Source organism: Phoca vitulina, unplaced genomic scaffold, assembly GCF_004348235.1.
Source record: "Phoca vitulina isolate PV1807 unplaced genomic scaffold, GSC_HSeal_1.0 scaffold30, whole genome shotgun sequence".
Taxonomy (NCBI): domain Eukaryota; kingdom Metazoa; phylum Chordata; class Mammalia; order Carnivora; family Phocidae; genus Phoca; species Phoca vitulina.
This window is the reverse complement of record NW_022589733.1, coordinates 10,042,199-10,053,427: the sequence shown is the minus strand read 5'-3', so window position 1 is coordinate 10,053,427 and position 11,229 is coordinate 10,042,199. Positions and strand designations below refer to the sequence as shown.

At 52.5% G+C, this 11,229-nt stretch overlaps 1 protein-coding gene across 10 annotated transcripts in view; it reads left to right on the top strand.

Moving 5' to 3' along the window:
- The first annotated feature begins 10,980 nt into the window (after positions 1 to 10,980).
- KIFC3 (kinesin family member C3) overlaps positions 10,981 to 11,229 on the top strand; it is a 39,752-nt gene continuing 39,503 nt past the window's right edge. For all 10 annotated transcript variants that reach the window (XR_004301797.1, XR_004301794.1, XR_004301796.1 and 7 more), the window contains exon 1: positions 10,981 to 11,057. The gene's annotated coding sequence lies outside the window, so the exon portion shown is untranslated. The remainder of the gene's footprint in view (positions 11,058 to 11,229) is intronic.

Genomic DNA, 11,229 nt, shown 5'->3' with positions numbered 1-11,229 from the left:
GCCCTGCCTGTGTACCCCGGTGGGGGAAGTGAGGACAGGGGGTGGGGGTCTTGGGGGTGTTTGCGGTAAGCCAGAGCTGTGACGCCATGAACCCAGGCAGCCCTGCTGTGGACAAGCCAGGCCGGGCATCGTGGAGACAGCAGACAATTTCCCCTTCTTCCCTGCGGCAAATGGAGTGTTTCTTCGGAGTGAGCGCCTCACTTTCACTTTGGGAGCTGGTGTTTCCAGCATCAGGGGCAGCACCCATTTTGGGGGGCACCCCCAGCTTCTCCGGGGAGGGGGTTCAGGCGTGTGTGTTGGACAACCAGGCCGGGAGCCTGATGTGGTCGCCGCTCACCCAGTGGGAGTGAAGGGCAAAGACCCTTGCAAAGTAGCCCCGAGGCCTTCTGAGAAATGTTGGGGGGGTGGGTCCTAGAATTCACTGGGGGGTTTGAGCTTGGAGCACGAAAACCACCCCAGGTCCCCAGCCTTCCTTGTCTGGGGTGTCAGCTTCCAAAGATGGTATCGCGCCAGCCAGGACAGGGCCAGGCCTGAGCGCTCTGGAGTGCGTGCAGGGTGCCATTTCTGCTGGAACTCTCTTCTATCCAAGTCCCCTCCCAGTTTCACCACATCGGAATTTAAGGAACAGGATTTGAGCATCTGCTACGTGCTAGGCTTTGGGACAAAGTTAACAGTGGTGATCCGGACAACAGTGATGGTTTCTGCATCTGTAAAATGGGCAAGTAGTAGTCACCTCCCAGGGTGCTTGTAAGGATTACATGAGCTCATGTACATAAAGTACTTAGCACATAGTGCCTGGAACACAATAAGTGCTTAATTAATATTAGCCATAATGGCTGCCATTTATGAGGACATCGAAGCTCAGAGAGGTCAAATGCTTTATGCAAGGTCACACAGCATGGGAGCCTGAATCTGGGAGCTCCATTCTAATGGAGGAGACTGGTAAGTCCCCCACAAACTCCAGCCCAGGGTACTAAGTGAGTTAAGGGAAGGGTCGGTGGTCCTGGGGGCGTTCTGGCTGGGTAGAGTCAGGAAGGCCCAATGGAGGAGTCTTTCCATTGAGCCTCCTGAGGAGAATGAGCTGTCCTCATGGAGGTACAAAGGTGGGAATGCACAGACACATGGTAGACAAGGAACAGAGACAGGTGCCTTGGGGGGTGTGAATGAGAGAGAAGGCTGGGCAGGTCAGCAGCCAGTGGGGACTGAAGAGCGTTGACTGCATGCTGAGAGTGACCAGAACCCCATTGGCAGTCCCCTTGAGAAGCAGTATGGTGCAGTGGTTCAAGACCTGGACTCTAGAGCCAGCCTGCCTGGGGTCAACGCTACAGAGTAGGGCCAATAACACATGCACCCCTAGTAGAAAGAAGGCAAGAGCCCTCGTCTGGGGCTGGGGTGTATCCCCTCAGCCTCTGCCAGCCTGTATGCCAGGGAAGCATTCAGGTCTCTTCCCTGTGAAGAAGTCCACTGCAGAGGACTGAGCCCACCCGGGCGAGAGGTTCCCAGTGGCCAGGAGCTTCTGGTCATGAGCAGGATGCCCGGCTGGAGGTCTGCTTCAGAGCAGAGCAAAGTCCTAATTCTTGACAAGCAGGTGCTTGGCAGGCACGCGGGTTTGACCTGAAGGCTAGGACTCAGAAGGTGGTTATAGTCTCCGAGAGGTAGCTTCCTTGGTTCCCTTAGGGTTGGGCAGTCCAGTGCCATTTGCCCCAGGGGGCTTGAGTGAAGAGGATGTGCGCTGGGTGAGGTTTGTCTGGGAGAGGCGCTTGCAAGGGAGAGATTTAGACAGGGAGGCCGTGCCTCCCAGACCCTCTGGGAGTCTCCTCTTTCAACAGTAAGTTGCCCTAACAGCAGGAGTGGATTGAGCTCCTGCTTCTTACAGGCCAGTTTGGCCCTCATTTTAGGTCCCCTGCACCTGTGCACCTGGCTTGGGGTCAAGTCTGGGCTGACGTGGCCTCTGGGACAGCTGCATCTGTCTGTGTCCCCCACTGCTGACAAGAAGACAGCTGGACCAGTTTGCGGGGGAAGGGGGGCCCTCAGGAGTGGCAGGGATTTCTTGTGCGGGCACTCTGGCGTGCCACAATGTCTCTAAGCAACTGAGAGAGCCCCTGGCTGGCAAACAAAGCCAGGGGCAGCACTGGGCCGCAGCTCAGGGCCTCCTCCGGGACGCTGCCCCTGCTTTGGCCTTCATCCCTTTTCTTGCCACCCCCACCCCCTCTTCCCCATTCCTCCGGGCCCACACCTGCTCTTTGATTCCTGGGCCCTTCGGCCTTCAAGGACACCAGGAGCTCCTGACACTTCTGGTCAGAATTTGGAGCCATCACCTGCCACTTCTGTGTCTTCCCAGACACCCTCCCTAGGCTCTGGGAGAAGAGCTTGGGTGGGTGCTTGGAGGAGAGAGAATCAGCCAAGGGCTGGGTGCCAAGGGTCCCACTCCCAGGAGGCAAATCCCAAAGGCAGCTCTGACCCAAGGTTTATGCAGGTTTCCCTCCCTCCCTCCCTCCCTCGCTCCCTCCTTCCCTCTTCCCTCCTTCCCTCTCCCTCCTTCCCTCCCTCCCTCTTTCCTTTTCTTCCTTCCTACTTTCCTTTCCCTCTTAAACAGCTTTATTGAGATATATTTAACATACCATAACATTCACCCATTTATAGTGTACAACTTGGGGCACGTGGGGATCTGACTTCCAGTTTTGGCTCTGGTTGTGATCTTGGGCTTGTGGGACTGAGCCCCACGGCGGGCTCCACACTCAGCCCAGAGTCTGCTTCTCTCTCCCTCTCCCTCTGCTCCTCTTGCTCATGCTCTCTCTCTCTCCAAAATGGATAGATACATCTTAAAAAAAAAAAAACAGTGTACAACTCAATGGTTTGTAGTATATTTGCAGAATTGTGCAACCATAACCATAATCTAATTATAGAATATTTCATCATCCCAAAAAAGAAACCCCATTAGCAGTCACTCCCAATCCCCACCCCTGCCCCCAACCACTAATCTCCTTACTTTTGCCCCACTCGTTTGTGACATGACTCGTGAACAGTGAAGCCAGAGCCTCAGGCTGGAATTACCCCCTCCTGGCCCAGGCCTTCAGCAGGCAGAATCTCAAGAGTCATCCCTTCCATATTGTCCACTCACTCCCTCGTGGCTTTGGTGCTGGAAAGGTCGCCAGGCCACCCTCCTCATTTACTCAGAGAGGGGCAGGAGACCCAGAGAGAGGAAGACATCTGCGAAAGGTCACTCAGGGGTTGGGAACAGGGCTCCTGGCCCGGAGCACCTGCCTTTTCCAATACCCCAAAGCCATCTGCCCACAGCTGCCCCCTACTCATTCAGGGGCCTCTGCCTAGCCGTTCTTAAAACATAGTACCTCAGTTTCTCCATCTGTAAAATGGGATTATAACATTGCACATGTGGTTGAGAGGATTAAATAAAACCCAAGGCAACCAACCCTGCCTGTAAAGAGTTAGCCCAGTGCTTGGCACTGTTAAAAAACAAAATTTATCTGAGTAAATGTAAAGATCAAAGAGGCTTTATTTAATGATCTATAAATTGAGCGGCATCCCGTCTAGCAAATAGAAACGAACTCTGTCGAGCTACAGATAAGAAAGGTTTTTAAAGGCAGAGAGGGAATGAGAAAAAAGGAAATGATTAGCAAAGAACACCGTTTTAGGCAAGGTCACTCTTCTGTACACCTCAGAAGGGGTCTATCAGCAAATCTCGGGCCGACCAGGAAATTCCCACATTGACTGGTTAAAGATTACATTCTTGGGTGCGAGGGTCGAAACTACAGGTCGATCAGGTTTAGGTCTTGGTTTACTGATCTAGGGCCCCTGACATGAGTGACTACATCGTGGGCCTGTCGTTTTCGTTTTAATCGCACATAGCTGTCTCTCAGCCAAGGCAAGCTAAATCAAATTATTTTAAATTCCTGCTGTGGCATTCAGGCCCTGTGTGGATTTCCACTCGTTTGGGATGGGTGGAGGTTCTCTCCCCCTCCACCCCCGCCCCCAAGATGACGGATGGAAGCCACTGAAACTAGTGAGCTCCTAGTCACTTCTTCCCCGTCACCTGGAAGCTGGTGATGTCGGCCAGGCAGGCGGAAGGTTGAGACTTGCCACGATGACTAAGAACTCAGAGCCGTGGGAGTCTGGTTAATCAGCCGCGTCAAAACTTCCCGTGGCTGTTTGCAAACAAGGGCCACCCCCAGAGGAGGAGGGCCAGAGTCAAGGGGGCACGGGGAGGGGCCTCGGGGCTGCCACAGCACCTGGGTGAGTGACGCAGGCAGTGCTAAGAGGCTGGCAGGGTGGTCCAGAGCCGCGGCTGCAGACCTGGAGGCTGCCCTGTACCCCCCTGCCTCCCCCCCACCCCAGGAACAGAAAGCCGACTATAGATGCCAGAGCCTCTTGAGGGATTCTCTTTCCAGGAGTGACTGATTGACTTACTGCAAGAAGCCGGAATGAAGTGCCAGGCTGGTGTCAGAGCAGGGATAACCTTAGGAACACTAATGGTCACCGGAAGAGAATCTTCCAGGGTTGTGGAATGTTCCAGAACCCACCTGGGAAGGTGTCTGGGGGCCAAAGAGCAGGCAGGGAGAGGGCGCACTGATTCAGTGCTCCCAGCCCCACCCGGCCCAGCCCAGTCGACAGAAACACCGACAAACAAAACCAGACACTCCTCCCTCTTCTCTTGACAGCCATCGTTCAGACACTCTTTTTATACGCCTCCTGCTGAGCAGGGGAGCCAGCCGGGCCCGGATTCTAGATCCAAGAGAAAAACTGTAAATCAGCGCAAGAAGTCGTTCTCGTCAAATTGCTACCGACGACAGTGTAAAGTGTAAATTTGGTACAGCCCTTCTGATGGCAATCTGGCAACATGTTTGGAGAGTGTAAAAAAAATGCTCAGATTCTTTATTCAGAAAGAATTTATGAAATTAACGACATCCCCTTCCCCTGGGAACGAACAGGCTGCGTGTGGGGAGATGTCAACAGCCATGTTGTTTATAAAAGTGAAGAAACGGGACCTATGCATATATCGGACCTCTTCGAATGGTCAGCTCAGGGCAGAGCCGTTTAAAATGATTATTCTTTTGGGGCTCCTGGCTGGCTCGGTTGGTAGAGCCTGTGACTCTTGATTTTGGGGTCGTGAGTTTGAGCCCCACGTTGGGTGGAAGGAAGGAAGAAAGGAAGGAAGGAGGGAGGGAGGGAGGGAGGAAGGAAGGAAGGAAGGAAGGAAGGAGGAAGGAAGGAAGGAAGGAAGGAAGGAAGGAAGGAAGGAAGGAAAGAAGGAAAGAAGGAAGGAAGGAAGGAAGGAAGGAAGGAAAAAAGGAAAAAAGGAGGATGATTATTCTTTCCAGTAATTTTTACTCAGTGCTGGATGTGTCCCCGGATACTGGGATCCCAAAGCTGAGTGGGACCTGGCTTTATCCTCAGTCTGGGGCCTACAGTTCAGAAAAGAACAGGACACGGCAGAAAAAAGTAACTTGGAAAAATGCTTATTATACAATTTAAAGTGAGAAAAGGCAGAGTCGAAAATTGCATTCACTCTCTGCCTCCCACCACACCCAAGCTAGTGTTTGGGGATGACCAACCCTGTGCTGGATGCTGAGCTCATATTTATCTCTCACAGTGACCCAATGGGTTAGGTACTAAGGCTACTCCCATTGTCAGAGGAAGAAACTGAGGCACGGAGGAAGTGATTTGAGCCAAGGTTCAAACCTAGGATCACTTGACCCCTAAACCCAGTTTCAACCGTTGTCCTACACTATCTCTCCTTAATTATAGAAATCATGTCTGTTCAAGGTCAAATACTGAAAGGAAAATCTGGGCCAGGGACAGTAAGATAAGGGTGGTGGGATCTGGGTTTTGGTTTTTTCCCCCTCTTTTGGTTTCTACTACATTTGTGCAGGAAAAAAAATTGAACTTAAAAAAAAAAAAACCCAGCCACCTAGAATTTGCAGCAGATGGGTAGAAATGAATGGGGAAGTTGAAAAAAAGTGGGAACGATGTTAATAATGCATGCCTTGGCTTAGAACAAGGAGATAGAATGATTTAGGAGTAAGAAGTGAAGCCGGGGAGGGAGCGTTTGGGTGAAGGAGCCCAGGCGGCTTCTGGATGGCAGGCTGGGGGGACGCTCTGACTCAGGGAGGAGGGGCAGGGGTAGGGCTTATCTCCCATGGCCGTTCTTACTAAATCTTTTTATTACCTGGTGCCTGAGTACGTATCTTCCCAGTGTTTGCATTCCTCTCATTTTTTAGACTACAGGAAATGATAACAGGGGGGAAAAAAAACCCCTCTGCTTGCTACCCAGGAGTGCTAGGAGCGCCATCTGCCAAATTCTTTCTCAGGTCATGAAGAGATTTCAGGTTTCCCTCACCTGAAAGCCTGGGGAAGCACTGCTGAGTCCAATCTTCCTGGCAAGTGCCGAAAGGTAGTCACTGTCTAGAGATTTTAGGGCAAGGTGGTTTTTTTGAGGGGAGGGTTGTTTGGTTCCCTGCAGAGACCTTTGTAAATAGGAGAACTGTTTCCCCTGTTAATACAGCTTTTAAAAAGGAGGCAGGCACCCTTGGGCAGGGATGGGGAAGGCACAGAGGGAAGGGAGAGGAGAGAGAAAGGTATCTTTTGTTCATTTAACTGTTGAGCACCTAGCACTTGGAAGAGCGCAGTGTGTAGCAGATGAGAATGACAGGAACTTACAGACGAGCCAAGGGTTGTCCGAGATCCCACCCCTTCATGTCCACTGCAGAGCATGGTTTCCTGAAAGCTGGCAGGTGTGAGCCAAGAGCCAATGCCCCTCCTTCCTTCCCACCCCCAATACACTCAGAGGTTTAGCTGCCAAGTTCTGCAGCTGGGAGTCAAACGCACGCTTGCAGGGCTGAGTTCAGAATCCTGCCTGTTCCCTCCATGGGATCCTCCCCAGCTCTTTCTGCACTGTCCATAATCAACTATTTCAGGAGTACTGCAGTATGTGGATTCAAAACAGTGGCTAATTGAGTCAGGATTACTTAACATTCGACTCCTACCCCCAGAATGTTGCTCTCCAACTTCAAGAAACTGTTACCCAGCGTCGTGCAAGGATATATAGTTTTCAGGACTGCAGGGTGCTCCTTACTGACCACATTTGAAATAATTGCTTTTTAAAAAAATATTTATTTATCTGACAGAGAGAGACACAGCGAGAGAGGGAACACAAGCAGGGGGAGTGGGGGAGAGAGAAGCAGGCTTCCCGCCAAGCAGGGAGCCCGATGAGAGGCTCGATCCCAGGACCCTGGGATCATGACCTGAGCTGAAGGCAGACGCTCAACGACTGAGCCAGCCAGGCGCCCCTGAAATAATTGCTTAAGGATCTGTTTCTTACCTCCTTTTGATAAGAATTATCACTAACTTACACAAGAAGAAAGTCTGTTTGGGGGCTCCTGGGTGGCTCAGTTGGTTAAGCGTCTGCGTCAGCTCAGGTCATGATCTCAGGGTCCTGGGATCGAGCCCCGCGGTGAGCTCCCTGCTCAGCATGGAGTCTGCTTCTCCCTCTCCCTCTGCCCCTCCCCACTGCTCATGCTCTCTCTCTCTCTCTCTCTCTCTCAAATAAATAAATAAAATCTTAAAAAAAAAAAAAGAAGAAAGTCTGTTTGGATATGCTTTAATGTACCTGTTCTTCTCCCTCTGAATTATACATGATCTATTTATTTAGTCAATGGAAACTTACATGATACTGGGCACTTGCAGAGGATTTTCTTGTGATCAAGTCAGGAAAGTGCCCTGCCCTCCCAAGAGCTATTGGTGTAGACAGGAGAGGCCATTATAATCCAGTGTGGGGGTGTGTGTGGGGGAGGAAGAAATGGTGCCTGGGAGGGTCAAGGAGCATGACCTCTAAGCTTGAAGGACTTGAAGAACAAGCAGGAGTCAGCCAGGTAAATGTGGGTGGAGGCAGGTGGGAGAGGGGGAAGGAGAGAGGCTTTCTGGGCAGGGAGAACAGCATTGCAAAGGCCTGGAGGTGATCGGATCTCAAGTTAAATCATTAAAACTGGAAAATCATGTAAATCTTATGTGGTGCTTTACTCTAGGTTACTGTGAGAATCAGATCAAACACAATCCGTGTTATTCCCCCCTCTTTACTTCCCTCTGGGTGATAGACCTCTTGGGCCCCTGGCTACCTCTCAGATGGACGCCTGAAAGTGAAGGGGTTTCAGGCTCTTTGAACCCCCGCCTGGAGGACAGGGTGGATATGGATATGGAGCTGCAATGTTCTGGCCACTGCCTCTTGTGTGGCTCTCCCTACATTTCTATATTTCTGCCAGAAGGTGGGCAAAAGGTCAAGGCCAAAGGCTGAACCCAAGAGCCCTCACTTACGGATTCAGGACCTCAGTGTTGGGATGGCCAGGTTTCTGGCCAATCTCTACCCTCCCTGTGGCCAGGAGACAGTTGGCAGTTTCCACATCAAGCCATCAGTGAAGTTTCTGGGATAGAAATGACCTTGAAGTCATTAGTATGTAGTTCCTGGTGACATTGTTACGTTCTTAACTAAATTCCAGCAATCATAAAGCAATTTGCTCTTACGTTTCAAGTCAGAGTTTTGCAAGAACCTCAAAAATGTCTCCATCTAATACCTCAGTTTTCTTTTTTCTCCACTAATGCTTTGATCTTAATAAACGCTTGCATCTGGCATCTGAAACTCATTACATATGATAGGACTATCTGTTTCCGTGTACTATGTGTACACACACACACCCAGCTGGGTTCATATCTCAGCTCTATCACACACTGGGTTTATGAATGAACTGTGGGAGACTCAGTTTCCTCTCCTGAAAACGGGATATCCTGGTGTCCACCTCGTAGGGTGTTCAGGGTTAAATGGGATCTTGTTTATTAAAAGTTTAGTGCAGTGCCTGGCACAGTGTTAGCTTTGGAAAAATGGTAGCTATTATGTGCATACAAAAAAAAAAGACTACTAAAATGTTGGCAGCATTTATCTCAAGTGGGTGGGATTATGGTTACAATGAACATCTATTACTTTTGCAATCAGAGAAAACGAACAATAAATGTTATTATTAATTTAAAAATCTGGCTTTGGCTTTGTCGGAAGGAACCTGCAGTTAATGTCACAGTACCAGCCAGCAAGTAAGACAAGGCTTCCAGTTCTCTACCAGGACTTTATAGACAAACAACTTACCGCAATTGAATAATAAGGAGATACTTGGTCAAGATTCTAGAGACATTCTGCCCTCATCCAACCCTGTAGTCCCCTTGACCACTCTTGTCTGGAGAGCAGGCAGGAGGTTCAGAGAAGGGAACTCTCAAATTACAGCCTTCTCTCCTGTTGGGAGGGTTATCTGGGGTTCTTAGCTGGAAATCTGTAACTCTCCAAGGAACCATTCCAGGAGAGAGACATTTATCCTCTACTGGGCCTTCACTTGGGCGTCTCAGAAAATAAAACACACATCAGCCCACTTCCAGTAGGGGGATTGCGAGTATCCTGTTCTGGCATCCAGAACAATCTGAGGCCCAGGACCTTGGCTCTGTTTCCAGCTGAGATTCTTGACTGCCAGCCCAGTGCCTGGGCAGAGACATGAGATAGAACCCTCGTTGATCTGCATGTCCCCCTCCAGTCCCCTCCTTGCACCTCTTGGGCCATTCTCTGCGACGCAGGGAAGAGTCAAGTGCCCATCCTTCTCGGACTATCTGTGGAACCATCAGCCTGCACTGGGCTGGCTTCTGAGCTGCTTTCTCCTCCTCCTGCACCCTGGAGGGGACGATGGCTGCAGGCTCTGGAGTAAAATGCTGCCTCTGTGTGGGAGACAAAGAACAGAGTGGCTCCTCTGGGTCAGCTGTCTCTCCTTGGCTGGCCGGCTCCCCGGCCTCCCCTGTGTCTCTTCGGGGACGTCCCCCAAGGAGGGACTTCTGGGCTGGGAGCTGCTGCCTGCTCCTGAGTGGTTGTGCTCTGGACATGTTTTCCCTGGAGCTTAAAGGAATATTTTACCTTAAAAAACCCTAAGCCCTGGAAGATGTTAATTCCGGGGTGGTGCTGAGGCTGGGGAGGCAATCGGGCCTGTGTATTCCTACTAGAGCTAGAGAGAGTGTGTGTGTGTGTGTGTGTAAACATGAGTGATAACGCGTGACACGCATGTGTGTGTATGCATGCTACCCGGAGTGTGAGAGAGCGTGAGCAAAAGCGTGGGCTTGGGTTTCAAAGGATGTGTATTCTAGAGTGTCAGAGAACGAGGGGTAGCGTGTGTGCGAGGGAGAGCAAGTGTCTGTGTGCACCAACGAGCACGCAAACCACTGCACGCGGACCACGTGTGGGGACGCACGTGTGAGTCTGAGCGCCTGACGATACCGTGCGTGTGTGAAGTGTGTGAGAATGTGGGAGTGTATACACGTACCATCTAGAGTGTGTGAGAGCGTGTGTGAAAGCGTGTGTTAGAAGGCCAAGAAAACGAACTAGTGTGTGAGAGCGTGTGAAGGACAGTCTGCGAGAAGTGTGCGTGTGAGTAACGAACGTGCGCGAAAGTTCTGTACCAGGGTTAGCGGATGTGCGCGTCGGAGTGTAGGTTTAAGTGCAAAAGCACGTACGTAGGACCGGCGTGGGCACGTGTGTGAACACTGGATGTGTTCGTGTGTGCGGACTAGAGCATGTGTGAAGGCATGTGTGAGGGACGTGTGTACCGGCGTGCGAGAGCCCATACACGAAAGCGCGAGCACGTATGACGCTGTGTGTGCACCGATGGGTGTGCGCGCACGTGTGCACCAGCGTGCGCGGGACGTGGGGCCCCTGGGGCCCGGCGGGAACGTCTGGGCGGAGCGGGGAGGCCAAGGTGTGGGCGGCCCCGCGCGTGAGTGTGAGCGCGCGCGGGAGAGTGCGCGGGAGCGCGCGCGCGCCGCCGCCCCCCGCCTGGGCAGGAGCCCGTTGCCATGGGAACGCGCCGCGGCCCGAGTTAATCATTTCCTGTGGAAAGTGTGCGGGAGGGGCGGGAGCGGGGCGGGCCGAGGAGGCGGCGGCGTGGAGCTGCCTCCCGCCGGCGGGCCGGGTCGGGCCGAGCCCCGGGCTCTGCGGCGACGCCGGGGATCCTGCCTCCGCCAGGCCGGTGAGTCGGGGACCCGGGCGGGGGGGGCGGGCTAGGCTCTCGGGGTCCGTCCGGCCCCGCCGTTCCCGGTGCCGCGTCCGGGCCCGCCCTGCCCGCAGGACCCCCTCCCCTGCCCGGACCCGCTGCGGGGCGCGCGGAAGGCCGGGTCCGGGAGAAGCAGCCCTGCGCCGTC